Here is a 22,177-nt window from a genome sequence, read left to right on the forward strand (position 1 = left end):
AAATGGTAGTGCAAGTCATCCTGGACATAACAATATATTGAGATACTGACTGGAAGGCCAGTTGAGAAATTAAAATTATGGTGGCAGACCCTTAGATTGGTGATGGCTGGACACAGAATGAAGTGATATCCTCATTTATTGAAGAGGAAAGGAAAATGTGCAATAGTTTTATAGCATCTTCTGGCCAAAGCATCCTGCTGAAATCATTCACTATTCGAAGAAGTTTCTTGTCCTTCTTGTCCTAGGATGATTAGCTTGTGCTGAAAAAAAGAAAAAAAAAAAAGGAAAAGAAAAAAGAACAAAACAATGAAGAGATGGGAAGATATTGAGGCAGCCTGATGAAATGTAAGGCAACCTGATGAACATCAATTGGCAACAGCCAGGAAACCTGATTCCACCTCTGCAAAAGGAAAGACAAAAGAAGATTAATGTGGTGGGTACTGGAAATGATATGTACCAAAGGGGATAAAGAGGGATGCAAGTATCATCAGTGGGTCTGCAATGCAATACCCTTCTCCCACCATATCTTTGAGACATGTGCCTGGAATTTTAAAATAGTTAACATGATTGTTAGCAGTTTGAGAGTAATGATTTAACATGACTGCTTCCAGTTTGAGAGTAATGGTAAGTGTAGCTTCAGCATGGACTACCAGCCTGTGTCACTTGAATGCTAGCCCTGCAACTGCTGCATCCTGGTTTGCTAATGTTGGTTAGATGAAAAGCAATAAGGTTATACCTCCAGGGACTTCATCGTGATGACCTTCATCAGCTGATGATGTGGGTTGTGTGCTGCCACATGATGTCCACCTAGGTGGTCCTGATGTGTTTCTGGGTATGGACTTCCTCCAAATCGATTTCTCTTTACTTTGGCCCACACCTGGATCTGGCCTTAGAGATGAGAAGTTCTCTGGTTATAGGGAAAGAAAAAGGTTTCAAAGCCCTCAAAAACCCTTGATGCTCTCAAAAAGTGAGGCAGTATTTGCCCTTGCAAAGCATGAAAGCTGGAAGAGGAGCCTTTGAGCTCTTTCTTCTTTCTCTACCTGCTCTCATGAGAGCAGTTTGGCACAGATGCAGTCTTTTTGCTGAGAATGTTTGGGTGATCCCATCATGCTCAGTCCCCAGAACTGCTGAGAGGATTACTCCCTGTTGTCATCTCCATAGGAAGAACAGGAGCTGGTGGAATGAAGCTAACCGAAATCAGGTAATCTAAGTGTGGTAGCCTCAGCAGACCAGGTTTGCAACCTGCATGGACTCTGAAATATCTATCTGCAAGACATGCTGACTGCAACCCCTGCAGGTACTTCCAAGTGCAATAATAAGTATTCAATACCCAACACTTCATAGCATGTGTCTCTAGCTTTCCTTCAACTTGTCTGACTGAGGAAACCAAGGCATGGAGCTACAAAGTGATTTCCTCAAGTTGCTTCTTTCTTCAAACATTTTTACCCTAGGAACGTGTGTCAGCCTTTATCTAATATTTTAGTTTACCTTAATATCCCGTCCTAGTTCACACTTTGCATGTTTGTTAAAATCTGCCTTTTCTAGATCATTCACAGGAATGACTTACTGGGAATGTTTTAGCATGAATTCTTTTTGTTTATCAGGACCTATTCCACAACCTAATAGAAAGAACATATGAAATTTCTTTTAATTTGTTTTAAAACTTCTTTTTTAAAAAACCTGAGGTTCTTTATATCTCCTGAGTTTATTAAGATTGATCATGATTGCATATAAATGTCCAGTTTAGCAAGTCATTATACCAAATGTCCTTGAGTTTTCCAAAATATTATCATAATTTCAAGCAGTATTTTCCCTAGACCTGTTATTAAGTAGTATAATTCTTATCTGCATTTGCTACCAACAGAAACACAAAGTATTCGATTCGATTTCCCTGTATTTTGGCTGAATAAAGCTGTTGCTAGATGCCTCTGTGCCTAAAGCAAGCTAGTAAAAAAAAAGGGGGGGGGGAGAGAAAAACCCCAAACATATTTCAATGTCATCATAAAACAGCAGAAGAAAGGCAAATTATAATTAGCATTTAATGTAATAATGTAGTGGACCAATTAGACTTTGAGTATTATATTAAATGTGTCTTTCAAACTAGATAAAAATGTGGGTTTTTTCCTGCATAACTATTACATAAACTCCTTGCTTTTCCCTCAAATGTGTTTTCATATAAACAGTCTTAATTAATTGTCTAGAGAATTAAATAGTCTTTACATAGGAAATGTACTGTGCCAATTAAATACAATGTTGATTATATATTTCTCAATTATTACAGTGTTTATACAAAATTAATCAACAATATCTACACTACCTAAGGTAAAGTTTCCTAAGAGAGACTCTTCTGTCTTTGTTAGCCAGATACTTTTCACGGATAGAGCCTAATGCTGACCAAATCTAAATGGCTCTTTTGTCAACAAAGAATAAGAAAAGAAGAAAAGGTTAAACGAGCACTAGGGGGTGGGGAAGAAGAGTAAGAAGGTACAATGTCACCTCCATGCTGTGACAGCCATGAATCAATTATTCACGTAGCAATTGGTAATATTTCTGAAATGCTGCAGACTGGCAAGAAAATGTAAAAAGCATTTTCCTGGAGACTTCATGATTTTTCCAAGTAAAAACCATAAACAAAACCTGAATAGGCCGAAGCATGTGTGTGTGGGGGAATATGCCGAAGAGATCAACAATAGTGGAGGGATATATTATTATGGAAAATACATTCAGAAATCCAGCGATGGAAAAAGAAAGAGTATACAGGATGAAAGGGTGAAAGTGCTGGGCTCAGCTAGTTATCGTGAGATTAATGTGATTTAAAAAAAACAAACCCACACATTACAATATCTAACAATACCAACCTGTATTGATTTCAAATTTATTTCCTGTACCAACACTAGTAGCATAGCACACGGGGAAGGAGAAGGGAGAGCGATATCTGCAGAAATACTTAAATAAATCGTAAATGGAAGGAGAACAACTGTCACAAAAGGAAAATGAATTCTGACCATGACTCGAGTTTTGTGCTCTCTACGTTTGACATTGCTGTAGGTATGATTTCAGAGTAGCACAGGCCGTACGCAAAATCGTATTTTCCTAAGAGAAACAAGAACATGAAATTTAGTATCCCCTGATAACAATATATAGAATGCACTTTAGAGCAAAATGCATTAAATCCTGACCTTAAAATAGTGTTTCTGCTTCCAACGGTAGGTTTTCTTTAGGCTCAGAGAAGTATAAAGATTTCAAGCAACACACATTTTCTCTCAGCTAGTGCAAAATCCCAGTTCAACCATATGATATTTTATTCAATTAGAAAATAACAAACTAAAGGCTTGGGTGAATCAGAGGGAAAAAATGCCATATGGTATGCTTTTCTCCACGTAATTTGCAGAGAAGTGACTGTAAGATGAAAGGACAAATCACAGAAACGCAGGCAAAATTTCAGCCAGAGCAGTCACTGTCTACACTAAAATAGAAGGGGTCCAATCTTTCTTTCACGGGATTATAAATGGTTTGTATGGGCTGTAATGAGAGACTCTTCGAGGGAAGAGCAGGGCCCCAAACTTTTTATTTTTAACTACTTAACCATCTGACTTTTTACTCTCTAATTTTCCGTGCTTCCTTAGATCTTTGCGCTACTCCCCGGTTTGTCATGCATTCCAAGCCACAGTTTGTGTCAGCTTAGTGATATTCATTAGCTGGTCTGTGTGCCTCCCGCTCCTACAGCCTCCCTCTTCTCGGCTCCGATTTCCCTCATTCTCATAAAGGAAATGTCCCCTTTTTTGCCACTGCTTTTTTTCTCCTTCTCTTTTCCGGTTGTCCGATCTCTTCCCTGAAAGTGTTTCTTTTACTTTTGCATGCTCTGGCTTGGTTCCTCTCACCCTTTAGTCCCTATTAGAAACCTTCACCTTCACACACACAAAACCCAAATTGCACACTGCGGTTCAAATGAAATCCTCAAATTATCAAGTGCAAAATTAGCATTAAAAATCCTAAGACAACAAACAATAGGTCTTTTTATGTAGTTTTTGTAATTGTGTGAAACTAGTTACTTTGGCAATTATTGTTTGTGCCTCATTAGCATGCAAAATGGTTTTTTAGACTAACCCTCACACAAAAGAAACCATTTGTGATGAGAACTGTGCTTTGTTTAATGTTAGACACCATTGTATTTGCTTTCCTAATATAACAGTTCTAATTAGTACCTAGCAGTCATCCTGAGTTTTTCAGCTTGAAAACGCCGAAGGTGACAATTGAGTCACAATTCCATGGCACACTTTGTCAGTACCTGTCAAAATATAGCTAAGTCTTTAGGAGTTGTGATCTAAATACTAAAAAAAGTTAATAGTCCAGAAAGAATCTCTCTCTAGGTAATTTAAAAAAAAATAAAATTGCAGATTAACCTCTGGTTAAAAGCATAACATTATTAATAACTTACTGTTAAATGTCATCTTGGCAAGACTGTCATCTGTCCGAATACTGACTTCACATTATTTCTGTCATCTGACCTTTATCTGTTCATGTGATTCTTTTAATTTTTAGTGATTCATCAGAATAGCATAGGTGGATTAGTGAAAAAACTTGAAATCAGTTCATCAGTATATGTAGACTATTCAAAGGTGATCGCTCACTTGTCTTTGAAGAGTAATATTTTTTCCAAAAAATATCTTATTCCAGAATTGGAATGATAGTGACTCTGTTTCACTTATGTTTTCTGGCTTTAGCTTAAATCCTTCACAGAGCAGCTAGATGTAGTAGTAGGGGAAGCATAAAGACTCCTGCTGAGGGGTTGTCTCCAGCTTCATGTTTGTGTATGAATAAGTCAAGAAAGACCCAGTCCAGTGACACTTTGTCAGTGTTGCTTTGTAATTATCACAGTATGAAGTGATAATGTTGTGTGTTTTCTTTTCAATAATAGATATTTATAAAGAACTTTGCCATTCACAGGCTTGGCCTGTGTTTTGGCTCATAAACAGCAGACTTCCATATTTTCTAGTTTGCTTAGACCCACTGAGAAGCAGACTATCGAAAGTAAAATTGCCCACTCGGCCCCCATAATCCAAAACTTCCCTCTCAACTGGCCTCTTTCTAGCTCATTACCTTCCAAAGAAGCATGGTTTTTTTCTGTGTTTTATTCTATCCTGGTTTCAAAGGATTGAATGTGAGGAACCCTGAACTCGTTTGCTTTGCTAGCACCTAGTCTTGACAATGCTGCACTGAAATCAACTGGTTTATCTCCTGACTTCAATAAATCTAAATCAGAGCTGTCAGTTATTTGGTCCCTCAGTCTGCATTCTGAACATGGAGAAGACCACTGGACTCATAAAGCAATGGCCCTGACTTCAGAGGTGATGTAGCTAGTACATAAAAAAAGTTTATTAATTCAGCTTGTTCTTGTGTCTCACTGTGGATCTTCAATTACAAACTAATGTCGTGCGTGCCATCAAGATTTTCCCGATAGAAACTGCATTTTCATGGAAATAAACAAGCTGAAAACAGATGGGTCAGGGATGAAAGTGGAGGAATAGGCAGATTTGTTCACTGGTCATAGGTTCTGTAGCTTCCGTCTTCACTGCCTCCTTTTGTCACTACTCCAGAAAGATGATTATCCTATCGTTTCTCATGGTGCTACCTGTTTAGTTGAGTGGATGTACACACAAAACATGAGAATTTGGAAGTCAGTTGTCATTTGTTACCATTGAAATTATATTGTCCTATGATAACCAATGGCACAAACACTCCATAGCTATTATTATTTTGGGGTTTATATGGATAAACTGGGTACCTGTATGGCAATTTTATCAAAACAAACAAAATTTCATCAACAAGTAATAACATAAATAAGACTAGGGGAGAAACAGAGAAAATTACTACAAGGCAGAAACCAAACTAAGCCATTGGCTTCCAACAAACTAGGCTTGGTTTTTATTCTTAATGGTCAGGTTATGAGGTCTTCAAAGGTATTTAGATGACTGGCTGTCTACTCTCAGGTGTTTCAAAGTTTCTTGAGTTGTCTTGGAACCTAGTTTAAGACAAAGTCCAGGAGACTCCAAACCCAAATATTTCATTTGAGAACATCTTTTGCAACTAGGGCCTAATTCTGCATATGGCTATGCAAAATGCAGCCTGCACAAAAACACTCTGAGGACATAGGTATAAGGTTCACAATTAAGGGATGGGAGACTGGCTCCATATTTTTCATGTTCTGGCAGGTGCAAGGGTTGAATTGCAAATAAATGTCTCAGTCACACATTCTGAAAGGAAAATTTTCAGTCTATTCCAAAAAGTTGATCTAGTTAATGTAATTCAATAAACCATAAGATAATATTTATAGTTAAATAGTTTATCCATATAATATGCCATAAAAATAATTAATTCACAAAATATTAGAATGAATAAAATAATGAAATAAACAGAGTTTAAGCAAGTTTACACGACATAGTGAAACATGCATAGGGGCAGGAGCATGGTTCCACCTCCACTTGGTGTACTAGTATTGCAGCCACATTAGTGTTACAGTGTGGCTTGAATGGAGTCCAGCTACTCAAGCAATTAGCTTAGGCCCCAGGGAGCAGCGGTCAATTGCCAAAGACATCTGGTTGCTTAAGAAAAAAACACAACTACTGGACCACACCTCTGGAAAGTCAGGGGTTTGTTTTACTGCTGCTGTACTTCTGTTTCTTCCAGAGAAGGAAAAGGATGTGGGGTGAATGGAACAAAAACTGTTGCAGAGGGAGACCAAAATGGTGCTGAAGTAAACCTCCTGAAATTTTGCCAACAGCAGCCATCATAACCGTCTTACCTAATTTTCTATATTTTCACCTCTGTCCCAAGAGTGTCAAGTTCTAATAAGTTGTTATTAAACAGTCTCCTGTCTCAGTTCCCATCTTCCCTCTTTTTTCAGGCACTGACAACCTTACAGTGCTGGGCACCACACCACTCTGGCCACCTCAATTTAAATCTAATGAGCTATAAGTTCTACAGCCCCTCACCACCAGTAGTAACTGTCTGGTTTCCTAACTCTGGTCATACAACTGCCTGAGTAGCACCTCTAATTAGCCAAAAATTCTCGTCCATCCATTAATATATTTCTACACCCTTCTGTCCCATATTGTTCGTTTTGCAAAAGCAGATGCCCTGTAACTGCCTTACCATGGAAATCTCAGTGGAGTGGCATGAGAACACAAGTCTGAGCAAATGGAAGCAGAGTAAGATACTTAGCTCTTTCCTCCATCAGGACTAGTGCTCATTGCTTGCAAAACTCAGATCAGGAATCCATGAATGACACTGTGCTAGAAACATTATGGTTACATTACAGGGGCTGGACTCAATGAACTCTTGAGATCCCTTCCAACCCTTACAATTCTGTGATTCTGTGATCTGTGCTAGCAGATGGACTTTGCCAGACTACTGTTCTCAGACAGTAGGACTTAAATGTATACATAAAATCAGGCTTTCTTGTCTCTAGAAAAGGGGGACTATGTCCAAATGACCTTTCTGAAACTGTCCTTTGCCCTGAAATTATCTGAAAGAGGTGGTTAGCAGATGCCAAAAAATGATTCCAAGGGCCATGCTAGCAATTAAATTGCACAGACAATCTTGTCTCAGTGATTGAGCCCACAGAATAGATGTAGGCTAGGGATCTCAGTTTATCCCTGTAGAGAATGGGCTTAGTGACACAGTATTGCATGCATTGCAGCCTGGTTGTGAAGTTTAACTGATATTTATAAAATATGCCAAATCCTTGCATACAAAATGCTACATAAGTAATAAGTATTAATAAACGTGATTATATTAAACCAGGTCTGTTTTCAGTCATGTTTTATAAGACCACAGTTGTAGCAGTAAGTGAGCTTTCATACGAAAGATCAAACATTTTGCCTTCCATTGTAAGCCATTCTTTGTAAGCTTTTCCAATAAAAACAGCAGAATATCTCATACATATTGAAATTCAATGACATTCTTAAAGACTAGGCGTTCATTTGCAAATGGCAAGCAATAACACTGCATTTCTCTTTACCAGACATTTTTTAGCGTGTATTGCAAGCTTATTGTTATCAATAAGTAAAATATTAGTAAAACTAAAATTAACATTGAAACTAATGCAATTCGTATTTTGTACAATCACATATCAGGTGCATTTCAACTTTAATCTAAACCCAAGCAAGCGAGGTTTGCTGCTTTGTTCAATTCATTTTGAAGTTGAAGTCTGTCATGTCCTCAAGCCTAACTAGTTCTTAGCACTTAAAAACTGTGGTTTTTTTCACAAATTACATTCAGTGAGAAGAGAGACATCACAGTTTAAGTGAAAGGTGGTTCTAAACCTCTGCAGCAGACTTTTTAGATTCCAGTCCTTTATTAAGGAAAAAACAGAGGCTTTCAGAGGTGGGGTACTAGCACTGACAATTCGCATACTCTGACATAGGACTTTGCCTCTTTTGGTGCCAATCTAAACTCAGAAGTGCTACTGACACAACTCTGACAGAGTGTGAAAAAGGAATATAATTTCCCTGACACAGCTATGATGTTTTCCTTGCAATATTACCTCTTATTCTTTTTAGAAACTGGTATAGAAGTAACTGTTTAAAAGGAATCTTTTGATTATATAAAGTAGTTCTCCATTCAAAGAATTTTCTAGTATAATTCACATAACATCCTCTTTTTAGTGTAGACCTGGCCTGGGGCTCTGGCTTTGTGTAATGGATAAATCTTCACAGGTAATATGCAGGATTTTAACTCCAATACAGGGGTTGAAGCTTGCCGTGTGTAAAGTGGGATTTCTAACTCTTCTTCAGTTCACTTCAAAACTCACTGCCTAAATGACCAATATTTCAATGTTATGTCCTTCTTTTCTCTCAAAACACAGGGAAAAGCCTCATGACCCTGCACTGCATATGGGAGTCTGCATGAGGCACTCTTTGAAGAGCTGGTCATAGCTGCAATGGCAAACGAAACCATATCTATTTGCTAAGGAGAGGGCAGGAGTTTTTGTTTTACAATTATGGCTCTGTATTTAAGCAGAAGGCCTCTGGCAGAGGAGGACGGTGGAGCTCATGTTTAAAAGCCTTGTGACTGTGCATTACATTCTGTAACTCATATAGGAACAAATCTGCAACGCCCTGTTTGTGCTGATGGGTCCTTTCTAGTCACTGGGACAAAGTCACACCTGACTTAATCTCCTGACTTTATGGCTTTTTTTAGTATTTCATGTATGTGTTTGAACCTTCAGAAATCCAGAGGGTTCCCAGGCCAGTCACATGACCTGCTTGGTTGCTTACTTTCTTCTTCTACATAAAACTGCAGGCTGTTGAACTGGTTGTAGGGCTTTTTACCCTTCCTGGATGCCTTTTTATAGATCCCAAATACAGCTTTTTAATGTCTTTCTTCTCTCTCAGCCCCATTCCTTCCCATTTTCCCCCCAAACCCACTTCCTGTGAACAAAAAAAAAAAAGGAAGGAGGGTTGTTTTTGGTAATGTCATGTTTTTATTGATTTTTTTCTCAAAAATCTTTAGGAGCAACTGCAATAATTTTTTTTTCCTCAGCCATTCAAAGAAAAGTGAGCAAAGACAATTGCATCATTTCCCTGGTATGCATGCTCAGCTTATGTCTTTGAACAATTTCAAAACTGAAATGAGCTCAGCCTTTGCAAAAGATATTTCCAAGAAACATCATGGAGTGCAAAGCTGTGTATCACCCCTCTTTGGTGACTGTTACGTGATCTTAACTAAGGAGGAAGTATCTATGGGGACATACTTACATAGCAGGCATTGGAGAGAAGTGGCAATTGAGCAATGAGCTACCACAGGGCTTACTGCTGCCTGTTTAAGTTGCACTTTGAGGTATATGGCCAGAGGTCAAGTGCCTTCAATCACCCAAGAAGTGTGTCAGTAGCCAAGCAAACTCATCCAGGGTAGCTTATTGCTGCTGGAGTACATTTGAGTCACTGAAAGTTTAATTATCTGAGCCTGCTGAGGTCCTGTGCTCAACTCAGAAGCCTTTTTGCATTTGTCTGTACCTATGTAACATGGCATTAATTTTGAAATGTTACATTTAATTAATTGTATCAATTAACTTAAGGAAAACCTGTAAACCCAGAAGAAAAAGAAAAAAAAAAAGAGACAGCAGAACAATCATTTCAGGCACCTTTGCAGTTGTGTACAGAACAGGTAAGTGGCAGCTAATGTCTTTGCATGTTTACTTTGCTGATCCTCTCTGCATCTTCCAGATTGACTTTAACAAGATGACACATGGGTAGCCTGAATGGTGTGACTCCCAGGCCAATAACGGCAGCTGGTAAAAAAGGGTTGTTGCATAAATGTTCTGAGAAGAAGGGAAAGTGAGCACAGAGACATAGAATCATAGAATCACAGAATGATTAGGGATGGAAGGGATCTTAGAGATCATCAAGTTCCAACCCCCCTGCCATGGGCAGGGCCACCTCTCACTAGAGCAGGCTGCTCAAGGCCCCATGCAACCTGGCTTTGAACTCTTCCAGGGAGGGGGCATCTACCACTTCCCTGGGCAACCGGTTCCAGTGCCTCACCACCCTCATAGAGAAGAATTTCTTCCTCATATCCAATCTACATCTACCCCTTTCCAATTTAAAACCATTCCCCTTCCTTCTATCACTGCATACCCTTCTAAAATGTCCCTTTCCAGCTTTCCTGTAACCCCCTTCAGGTACTGTAAAGCCACTATTAAGTGTCCCTGAAGCCTTTCTTCCTCCAAGCTGAACAAGCCCAACTATCTCAGCCTGTCTTCATGAGAGAGATGCTCCAGCCCTCTAATCATCTTTGTGGCCCTCCTCTGGACCTGTTCCAACAGTTCTATGTACTTCTTATATTGGGGACTCCAGAACTGGACACTCCAGGTGGAGTCTCACATCTTTTTTTCAGGGGAAATACTCATATTAATATTGTCATAGAACTTTAGGCATGACAATGGATATGGGAATAGTGAGAAACCCTAATACAGAATGTAACTGGGCAGAAGATCAAGAACCCATGGAAGAGGCATGTAATGTGGGCTTGAGAAAGAGGTCAGAGGAAAGGAGGGAAGGAATTCCTTTGTGATGGAAGAACACTGGTGTGGAGGCAGTAGAAATGCATAAAATTCTGTGTGAAGGGTGAGTACGGAGCTGTTAGGTATAAACTAGTTTTGAGTTGCACAGGAGGGTGGAGTTCCCTCTGAAAACAGGGAAAAGCAGAAGGAAACATGGAATCTTTAGCATCCGGTGTAAGAAAACAAATTATGTGTGGACTTGTATTAAATTTGCAGTACTTATGCATCCACAGAGTTCAAAGATTTTTTAAAATAATCACTTCAAAATGGTTTTATGTATGTATTTTTATGTAATGGTTTTATTTTCACACTGGGACACGTGTAGGTTTTATAAATGTTATATGTCTTCTTTCTGGGTTCCCTATGTAGCACATAATGTGCTTAAACTCTTTCTAAAAAAGTTTCTTAATGTGTTTTTTCTGAGAATGATTTAGGAGACAAAGAGCCCTTGCTTGGACTCCAGAAGCATTAGAGTTTTGCTTCTCTATCAATATCCATTTGGATGCTAAGGCTATTTCCAAGCATTGCACATGAAAGAAATCTCCAAGATGATGCCTGAATGAGCCTGTGGCATACAGCATTCCCCTTGGGGCCTAGAATTGGATATTAGAAAAAATTTTTTTACTGAAAGAGTTTTCAGGGCCTGGAACAGGCTGCCCAGGGAGGTGTTGACTCACCATCCCTGGGTGTGTTCAAAAAAAGGGTTGATGAAGTACTTGGGTATATGGTTTAGCATAGGATGGGAATGGTTGGACTTGATGATCTTCAAAGGTCTCTTCCAACCTCGTGATTGTGTGTGATTCTGTGTGATTTCCTGTGGAGCAAAGCTGTCTACCCATGTAAGTCACAATCTTCAATAGAAGTCTTTACACTGGTCAACCAGGGGAGGAGGAATGTCAGATGTGATCCAACACTGCCAGAAGTTCAATTTAGATATTATCTGAGGCCTTTTTTTATTAATAGAAGGCAAGAGTGGAGAGACAACATTGTATCAGAAACTACCGTATCTTGTAGGAAAAGAGCTGGAGAAGTAATGGTATCATTTTCACCTTTCAGCCCCTGCTACATCTTAAGACAACACAGACTTGATTCCCCTTTCATTTTTCTTTCCCCAGTTCACAGTGTAATGAATGACTTCCCCTGTACTTCCACTCTGCCTCCTCATTGATGGCCTTCCTAGGCTGATGAAAGGCTTTGAAGTGACTTTGGAGCTGACCATGCCTTCTTGTTGACTTGTTCCCAGTTGCTGAGGAGAAACTTGTCGTTCTTTTTTCTTTGCCACTCATTGCTATGTAGCTAGCTGCAGGTTCTTACCATGCTAGACAGGCGATCTCTCTCAGTCTAAAGGTCACAGTCATAGGTAGCAAGACTTCAACATTAGTATACAGAGCTGATAACCCCTGAAGTGCAGTGATGGAACCCAGGAGGATGAAAAAAGACTCATCCATCATAGAAAGAAAACACCCAATGGAAAACACCCCACAATAATTGCATTAATTCAACACACTTTGTGGTTTCCTCCATTTCTCTGTGTGTAGATTGTAAAAAACTTGTTACATTTCCATGCATTCATGCAGTGGCCAAACCATGATCCCAGGGAATCTAACACACTGCAGGCATACAGCAAATCTGAATTTTCTGTAGGAATCGTGAATTTGTAAGATCAGCGCTAAAGAACACAGAGTTTTTTCACTGAATGCCAAGTAGGAAATCTCTAACTGAAGTGAGAACCCTGTAGGGTCTTACATTTCTTTAAACTCCTAAGCATTTCTGCCCTTGGGATATTTTTAAGGAAATACACTAAGAAAATATCATTGCATATGTACTACAGGGAGAATAAAACCCCCAAAACCAAGATAAAACCAAAACACCTCCATTCACCTTTCCTTGGAAGTTTAGCTTTGCTTATTAGCTGAAGATGTGTGGTATTGCTTTATTTTAAAGTAGCTATAAAGTTGTGTGTTGACTGACTGTTAGTCTTTAGAAATATATGTGTGGTTTGTCTCACTGATGGAAAACTCTCTGTTAATTTCCCAAGAAGCCTGGTGCTGCACTGGCCAAGAACCCAGGAGGAGCATTTACTGTGGCATTCAGCAGTCATTTTCATCCTCCAATTGCATCGCAGTTTAGTGACACCATCTTCAGAAGATGCTCATTAATGATGACACATGAAGTGCTGATAAAAATACAATTACATTCTTTTAGATTAAGTACATTTGTTCAAACTCATGTTTGAGTACTTCTGATCCAGCCATGTAATGGTGTTTACCAGGCATAATATCTTTCCTCTCACCAGAAAAAAAAAATTCAAATAAAGCCAATGGATGTCAAAAAGTAAGAAACACTCACCAAATACATCATTAAGCTTCTAACTGTGCAATTGAAGACATTAAAGCAATTTAGTAGTGTCAACTTTAAAACTTAATAGGCCTGATGGATTTTTGTTTTAACCTTTGGTTTAGAAATTATTATTATTATATTATTATAATCTTTTTTGTATAGTTTAGGCATTTAATACTCAAAAGATGTGAACACTGTGCCAGATCATCGGTTATCTTTTGTTAATTATTGTAGCTCTTGCTGAAATTTGTTTTGGTCAATTATGATCTTCACCTCAGTCCAGATCAAAAACATTTTTTTGGCACTTCTTCTAAAATCCCCTAAGAATGAGTCAGAAAGAGGTACTCCCTAGTTATAGTTAGGATTTAACTAATGAAATAAGAAATAGTTATTGCTTCTCTAATCTAACTCAAATAATGTTATTAAATTAGGAAATCTGATTTTTTTAAAAAAAAACACAAAAAACCAAAACAAAACAAATATTAGACACGTATATTTTTTCCTCTGTGCAGCCTGTACACTTCTGGGCATCTTTGTCATTCCCTTGCTGGAGTCCCGGAGCTGTGCAAGCAGAAAGTGCCCTCCTGCTGAGGCCACTTAGCTGCTGCTTTCTGGTGTGTATGTGCAGTGAGCAATACAAGGGTTCTAGTTCAAGTCCCTGCTGCAGTAATGTGCCACTGAGAATCTCTTAATTCCTGGAAGTAGCTATCCCAGTAGCAGTTTCAAAGATATATGCATGCATACATGTGTGCATCATCCTTGTTTGTGTGTGAGGTGGTAGTTAGTGTACTGGGTGAGCAGCTTTGAAAACTGAACACAGACTTCACTTGTTCATGATTATATGCACCTTTCCTTAAAATTTTACAGTTTTTAATTTGCAAAATAATGGGGTGTTCATACTGGCCTGAAATACTTACTCTATCATTTATGTTTCCTGCTTGCTAATTTTCATGCCTTTAATGTCTTTCTGTTCATCACTCCTTTAGATTGAAGATAGTCTTTGAAACACATTTTTGCTTTTTTAACTAGTGGCTTGACAAGCAGTGATTGGCAAAAATAGTTTCTAACCAAGAAAGCAATTTTAAATTTGATATTGCTTTTTTCCCCAGTTGAACCATGTCCCTGTGTACATTTTGGCAGGTTGGATTTTGAACATTTTTGAAAAGAAAAGAACAAGTTCTTCAATGATTAGTCAGTGGACTATGGAGTCGTTCTACTGTGGAATTGTAGTTCATACCCAGGCTATGCTGGCTGCCTAGAGACTTAAAGACATGATCAAATTACCAAGCATCAGCTGAACTTGATCACTGCGCTATCCATACACTCCTAGCTGGTACAAAGGTAAGACGATGTAACTCAGCTTAAAGCCAATAGCCCACATGGTAGGTGGGGGCATACTGTCAGAACGCTATGAATGAATGCGTAGATGTGTAAGCTAATGTGCTGTAATTTGCTACACCTCAGAACTTGGTCTGGGCCATAAGGCCAAGTTGAATTGAACAGAAGTTTGAAACTAGATGATCTTTAAGGTCCCTTCCAACCCAAACTATTCTGTGATTCTACGATTCATAAATCCCATGTGGTGTGTGTAATCTCAGTATCAATTTCATGTGACAGGCACCCATGCAATGGCACTAACCCTTAATTTGCTGGTAGTCATTGAAGGACTTTTGACAGGAGGACCCACTTTGGTCTGGTTTGTTATTATTGTGCTTCTATTGTGGTAAAAATAGAGGAGCAAATAGTTTTATCTCCCTACTAGCAATCCATTAGCGTGAAAGACGGGTAGGTGCATGTCTGGCTCTGTGGTCTCCTTTGTGGTCCTCCTTTCAAACCCTAACCAAATAAGACATTAAAAATTAAGCAGATGATGATGCTGGGACAGCACTGTCTATTTTTTTAAAGTTTTTACACAGCTTTTTTTGAAACATTTTCTAACGAAATACACACAAAAATATTGAACTGAAGAAGGTAGGGGTTTGTGTCCTTTTTCAGCAAGTAGACCGTTTTGTGAATTTCAGAATTTGCTATACATAGAGATTGAGGAAATAAAGCAGAAGGAACAAATGCATGTTTTAAGTGAGGTTACCTTATAGACCTTCACAAAAAGCCATCACTGAAAACAGTGAAAATTATTAGGTGCTCATGCAAAACATATGACTCATATGTGGCTAGGCAGAGGAATACGTGATAAAAAATGGAATATCACCAAATAATCATATTTGTCTCATTTACTTTGGTTGCACGCAGTGTTTACACTGAAAAATGTGCAGCTTCCTGTGCTATGCTTGTGCAAATTATGTTTATTTCAACAATGTACGAATTGTACTCAGACTTAATGATTAACATAAAATTAAAAATCGTACATAGAACTGCAACAAGAATATCTTGGGTACATTTCTATCTTCCAAGGTCCTGCAAACCCTGCCTTTGGTAATGGTCTCCAGGATATCCATCCTTGGTGACACAAGTCAATACTGTAATCTTCTTTTTCAGATGGGTCTTAGTTCATCTTTTAATACAATAATATTATTTGGCACATTATTTTTAGGAATCTGAAGGAAGCAACAGATAATTAATTTGTTTTCTCTTGTTATGTACAGATTGATTTCATTTGTGCTCAATAGTTACTGCATTGTTATATCCAACCCAGAATATCTAATTCATAAACCAAAATTGTGTCATCAACATACAGGGTCTGAATAAATTTTATGGGAGTAATGCTTAAAATCAGAAACACCATGATTATTTTTTTTAATCACTAGTATAGTTTACACATTTCTCTTAGTCAAGTGAAGAAGTTAGGGCTTGCTGAAAAAAAAAAAAAAGTGTAGCAGCAAAAGAATCCTTTTTATCCCTGTCATCTGCAAAGTTAATAAAACTACAGTACAGATATGTGCCCATTTGTTTTTAAGGGGGTACTTATGGAGACCAGAAATTCACTCTGAAGCAGAATTCTGAAAGTATTATTGTACCTTGCAGTGCACTTGATGTTGTTTATTGTTGCCAAAGCCTTCTAGTCTCCACTCTCCAGTAAATTCAAGCACGTAAAGCTCTTCCTTCATATACTTCCCAGGACATGAACCCAAGTGTTTTTATTTCTAAATATAATGATATATGTAATGCTGCTGCTGTCATTGAGAAGAACACAGGAGCACTACCAACAGGAATGAAAAAAGATCAGGTTAAACTGGTTTATCTTGTGTTTGCCATGGGCAGGGGCACACTGTTCTCCCGACATGGTAACTTCTCAGACCACTGTAATTTAGTTGAAGGTCTAAATCTAACATTTCAGGCAAGCCTAATAGTAATATATTTCAGTCCTTCCAAACCTCTATCTGGGCTGTTAAAATACCATAATCAGTAAAAGTATAGCTCTTTAAGTAACGTTACCTTTCCATCTCGATTTTCCTCGCTTTACAAAGAGAACAATAGCATCCTCACTGCAATGCTGTAAGGCTTCCTTCATTAATGCATGTATGGCACCTTGAAATTTATGAATAATAGATTTTGGACTTTAATGAGAAATAATAATGATTTCCTTAAAAATCCTTGGTCCCATACTAAAGAGAATTCTCTATCAACATAAACAAATTAGAGACCTCTTACTTTTTTAAAGGGAAAAGTTGAACTGTTTCTTGTTTGTTTCATCAACTGGATTTAAAGTTTTATCATAGTATTTCCATACTAAGTGGTCTTTATCATGCAATAATAGTTTGATAAAACTCTCAAAAAATGGAGCAAAACTTGGAGGGAGGATAACTACTTTCATATTATAAATTATATGTAAAATGGATGGTTTTCATAATGATACATAATGCACTGCTTTAACTGTCTACATTGTATTGTACAACGCTTTGTCTGTGTGGAATTGCACCAGCTGTACCTGCTGTGCCTTTGTAGAGTCCTATTCAGCACTCCTTATTCACTCCCTCCTTTGGCAAAGCCCCCTCTGAAGTCAGTGTGTGATATGCTACAGTAAGAAGTGCTGAATAGGACCCTTAAATGATAACTCCTTGGAGGAGGAAACTGCCACTTTTCTCACACTTCTCTTACTGTATAATGCAATTTGGACTGAAGATGCTATGAAAATACTACTAATAATAGATTGAGGTACTACATCAGGCAAATCATGGCAGTTTGCAAGAAATGCCATCCTTTTTCAACATGAAGGAATCAAAAATGGTTTTGGTATACCAGCAACTGCTTTCCTTTTAGATACTGTGAGCCTTAGCTTTTTGAATTTCACATACAAGGTCCAGAAACATTATATAAAATGTTGAAATGTAAAAAAAATAATATTTTTTTTAAAAGTAAACTTGCCAGATTTATTAGCAATTGGCACAGTTTCAGCTTCTGGGCCATAACTCTGCCCTATATGTAAATCTTGTGCTAGTAGGTAAGCAACAGCTATTTGTCTTTTGAGGTTAATCGAAGTGTTGTATTAATCCATTTTAGGATTTTCAAAAAATAAAGCTCCACAGAATCTTTGTCTGTTCAAACACTCAAGTTTTGTTGGGTTTTCACAATTTTACTTGTTAGCTTTGATAAACTATCTGTGCCAACAAAACCCAGCCAATTTTACACGTTAAAAAATAACACTTTAAACAATTTGACTAAACGCCTTTACAGCTTTGGTTTTAATTAGATGTTTTGCTTCTTCAGCTTACTGGAAAGAGCTAGATAGCTTCTAACCACATCAGTCTATAAAACAGCAGGTGTCAGCTTTAACTGCCTCTGAAAATTTTAAATGTATTCAATTAACAGAATCCCTTAGAGAATGATACTTTTTATGTTCATTTGTCTTATGCAAGGTTTGCAACATGTTTTCTTTCAATATGCTATGTTCTTCTTGATTCTGTGACCCAATTATGCCTAATTGTTTTTAATGTCAGAGTACATTCAGTTAGTACTCTCATCTTAATATAATCCATCAGAAAAATGGATTGGGCCACAGGTGTCATTTGGGAAAGTAAGTCAGTCTCTCTCTCTTCAGGAAACCAGGGGAGTCCTGACACCAGAACAGTAAGTGTCTATCTGAAACAATGATAGGTGAGAAAGTTGGTAGCTTTGAGACCTGAAATGGATGGCTCCTCATATTCTGATCTCAATATACAAACATACATGCATAGGTAGCCTACATCTTTGTAGGCTTTCCTGGGCTAGGAGTAAAAAAATTGCAGAACTGGGCAGACACTGTGGAACAGGACTCACAGATATATAAGCTGTGCATGACAATGTATACACACATACACACAAGCACAATTAAAAGTAAGAATGCTTGTCCTTCAGATACCATTAGGCAGTCAGATTTTTCATTTTATGTTAGCTCCATGTGTTATTGTGCTACCTTCATTACTATATTAAAACCCTCTCCTGTATCATGCTACACCTCCAAGCATGTTTTTCTTGGTAAAAATGAATCAGTTGACGAAGCTATAATATTATGAAGGTCACTTAGAAAAGATAAGAACCTTTGGAAAAAAAAAAAAAGTAAATTAACGGTGTCATGATTAAACTATTTTCCTTGAAAACAGGCTGCATGTCAAGATAAAGGTTACATAAGACACTGTCCTATTTACCCACTAGTAGTTACTCTAAATTTTATTACACCAGGCACGATATGATAGCTAAACTCTGACTTGTCTTCCTCTGGCCAGGTCTTATGCAGAGTTTCTAGTGAGTCAATGTGTAACTCAAAAAAGCCAAAAAAGGCAACCTTCAACATTATAGCACCAGTGAATAATACACATACCATATGTGGACCTGTGTGCCAAGTCTTAAGAACTGGGAACAAATCCCGAAACAGTTGCAGAGGAATTATTCATAGAATCATAGACTAGTTTGGGTTAGAAGGGACTTTCAAAGACCATCTAATTCCAATCCCCCTCCACTAGACCAGGTTCCCCAAAGCCCCATCCAACCTGTCCTTCCAGAGAGGGGGAATCCACAACTTTTCTGGGCAACCTGTTCTAATGGCTTACCACCCTCACAGTAAATATTTTTTTCCTTATATCTAATCGAAATCTACCCTCCTTCAGTTTAAACCCATTACCCCTTGTCCTATCACTACCTGAAAAACTGTCCCTCTCCAGCTTTCCTGCAGGTCCCTTTCAGGTACTGGAAGGCTTCAGTAAAGTCTCCCCAGAGCCTTCTCTTCTCCAGACTGAACAAGCCCAACTCTCTCAGCCTGTCTGCATAGGAGAGGTGCTACAGCCCTCATCTTTGTCACACTCCAAGAAGTCCATGTCTTTAAATCTATAGCATATTTGGTTAATATGATATTTTAAAAGACAACCTAAATTAGGTATGAAATCTATTCTGAACACACTGATACTCCAGAAAATAAAATTTAAACCACATCCAGGGGGAAAAAGTTTTGTTGTGTTCAATTGTGATGCATAGCCAGAATAAAAGAGTCCCTAGCTGGGCACATCATGGCTGCAGGAAATGATGTTTCAAAGTCAGAGGAAGCTGACCACATCACCTGCTTGAATTGAAAGACATCTTTCAACGTCAGAAGTGTTTTCCTCAAAAACAGATCAGGAAGGGATAGTGTCTCAAAGTGTACCAGCAGCACTGCATGCATGAAAGAAGAAAGAAAAATAGGGATGCTGCAGATGCTAAGGATAAGAAATTAAAAAAAACCCTAACAAAGTAAAGAAGCTGGAAGAGTCTGCTACAAAGCAGAAACATTTTTAAGCTGTTGCTGATTGGAACAGGTTTGCTTGAAAAAAGAAATCAAGAAAGCATCAGGGGGGGAAAAATAAAAGAAAGAAAATAAAAAAGGGAAATTGATGGATCCACAAAAAAAAAAAAAAAAAGAACAAAGAATAAAGGAGAATGTTAAAACACGTAGACACTTCAACTGTAAGTGATGATCTAGCAGCAAATACATAAAGAAAAAATAAAATAGCTGCTGGAAGAACTCTGGATGTGCATTGGCATTACAACAGAGAAAAGCAGAGCTGGGAAGACAAATCGATCTTTCTTCCATTTCTAGGTCATGAGGAGACACCTGTAAAGGAAACAAGCAAGTTTTTTTGTGTAAGGAAAAGTTTCCAGAAACTACCAAAAATCAAGGTAAAGAATCACAAAAAAATAGTTGCTTCTTAGGATACTGAGACAGAAAGTTTGTATTGAAATAAAGGAAATAATGTTATATTTGTAGCTTTCTCAACTATCTCTGACTGCTTTCTATAGATCTCTCTTGCTTCCTGCTATGGATTCAAAGGAAGCCATGTCAGATTTGTCATATTAATTTCTTATAACAAGAAATTTTAAAATTATTACTGTTTTTAACAAGTTCAGATGAGTCTATAGCTTTACCACCAGGTGATCAGTCAGTGATCATAAAGAGTTTTATGAATACCAACTTGTTTGATTCACTGAACGTGACTTTCTTTTATACGAGTATCTTATGCTATTAAAGTATTGACAAAAGCCTGAATGTAAAGGAAAACTGAGTTCAATATAAAAGATTAAGGTTGTGGTGGATAACCATACATAGCATTTCTCTTAGAGTTACAAAATAATTAAAAAATAAAAATAAAATGTAAATCTTAATTACTTCATTTTGTCATAGAATCACAGAATCAGAATCATAGAATACCAAGTTGAAAGGGACATCAAGGGTCATCTGGTCCAAACGTTATTGGCAAAAGCTCTGTTTAGACAAAAGCATGATTTAGACAAGATGGCCCAGTACCCTGTCCAGCTGAATCTTAAAAGTGAGCAATGTTGGGAAAGCCACCACTTCCCTGGGAAGATTTTTCCAATGCTTGATTATTCTCATTCCGAAAAGTTTTCCTCTTGCATTCAATTGGAATCTCCCCAGCACTGACTTGTACCCATTACCCCTCGTCTACTCCATGTGACTTCTTGTAAAAAAGGAGTTTCTGACTTCTTTGTAGTCACCCTTTTAGTACTGCAATGTGATATTGAAATCTCCCCTAAGCTTTATTTTCTCAAGGTTGAACAAGCCCAATTCTTTCAATCTTTCCTTATATGGCAGGCTCCCCAGTCTTTTGATCATCTTTGTGGCCTTCCTCTGGACCTTCTCCAGCCTGTCCACATCATTTTTGTATAGTGGGGACCAAAACTGGATACAACATTCAAGGTGTGGCCTGACAAGTGCTGAGGAGAGTAGGATAATGACTTCTTTATCCCTGTTGGTGATGCCCTTGTTGATGCAACCCAGCATCCTGTTCACTTTCTCTGCCTCTGCAGCAAACTGTTCAATCATGTTGAGCTAGTCAGCCAGGTGGATCCATCTGTGCCACATTACTGGATTGTGGGATTGTGTTTTTCCAGGTGGAAGACTTTACTTGTCCTTGTTGAACTTCATAACGTTCTTGTTAGCCCATGCTTCCAGCCTATCTAGGACTTCTGGTGGGGCAGATCTCCCTTCTGAGTCACACTCAGTGTGATCTGCAAACTTCATCAGGGTACACTTGATCCCATCATTCAGACCACTTATGAAGATATTAAACTATGTTGGGGCCAATATTGATCCCCAAGGGACCTCACTTGTGGTATATTGTCAGTTTGTAAAACAGCTATTTACCACCACCCTTTGGGTGTGACCTGTCAGCCAGTTCCTTACCCACTGCACAGATCACTTTTCTAGACCATAGCACATCAGTCTCTCTAGGAGGAGGTAGTGGGGATCCTTGAAATCCATGGAGAAATTAATGTAATGTAGACAATGTCCACTGCTCGCCCCATATCAACGGTGCATAATTTGCACTTATGCTTTTGATACACTTAAGTTTT

The sequence above is a fragment of the Gallinula chloropus genome (genome assembly GCF_964237585.1).
Source record: "Gallinula chloropus genome assembly, chromosome: 2".
Classification (NCBI taxonomy): domain Eukaryota; kingdom Metazoa; phylum Chordata; class Aves; order Gruiformes; family Rallidae; genus Gallinula; species Gallinula chloropus.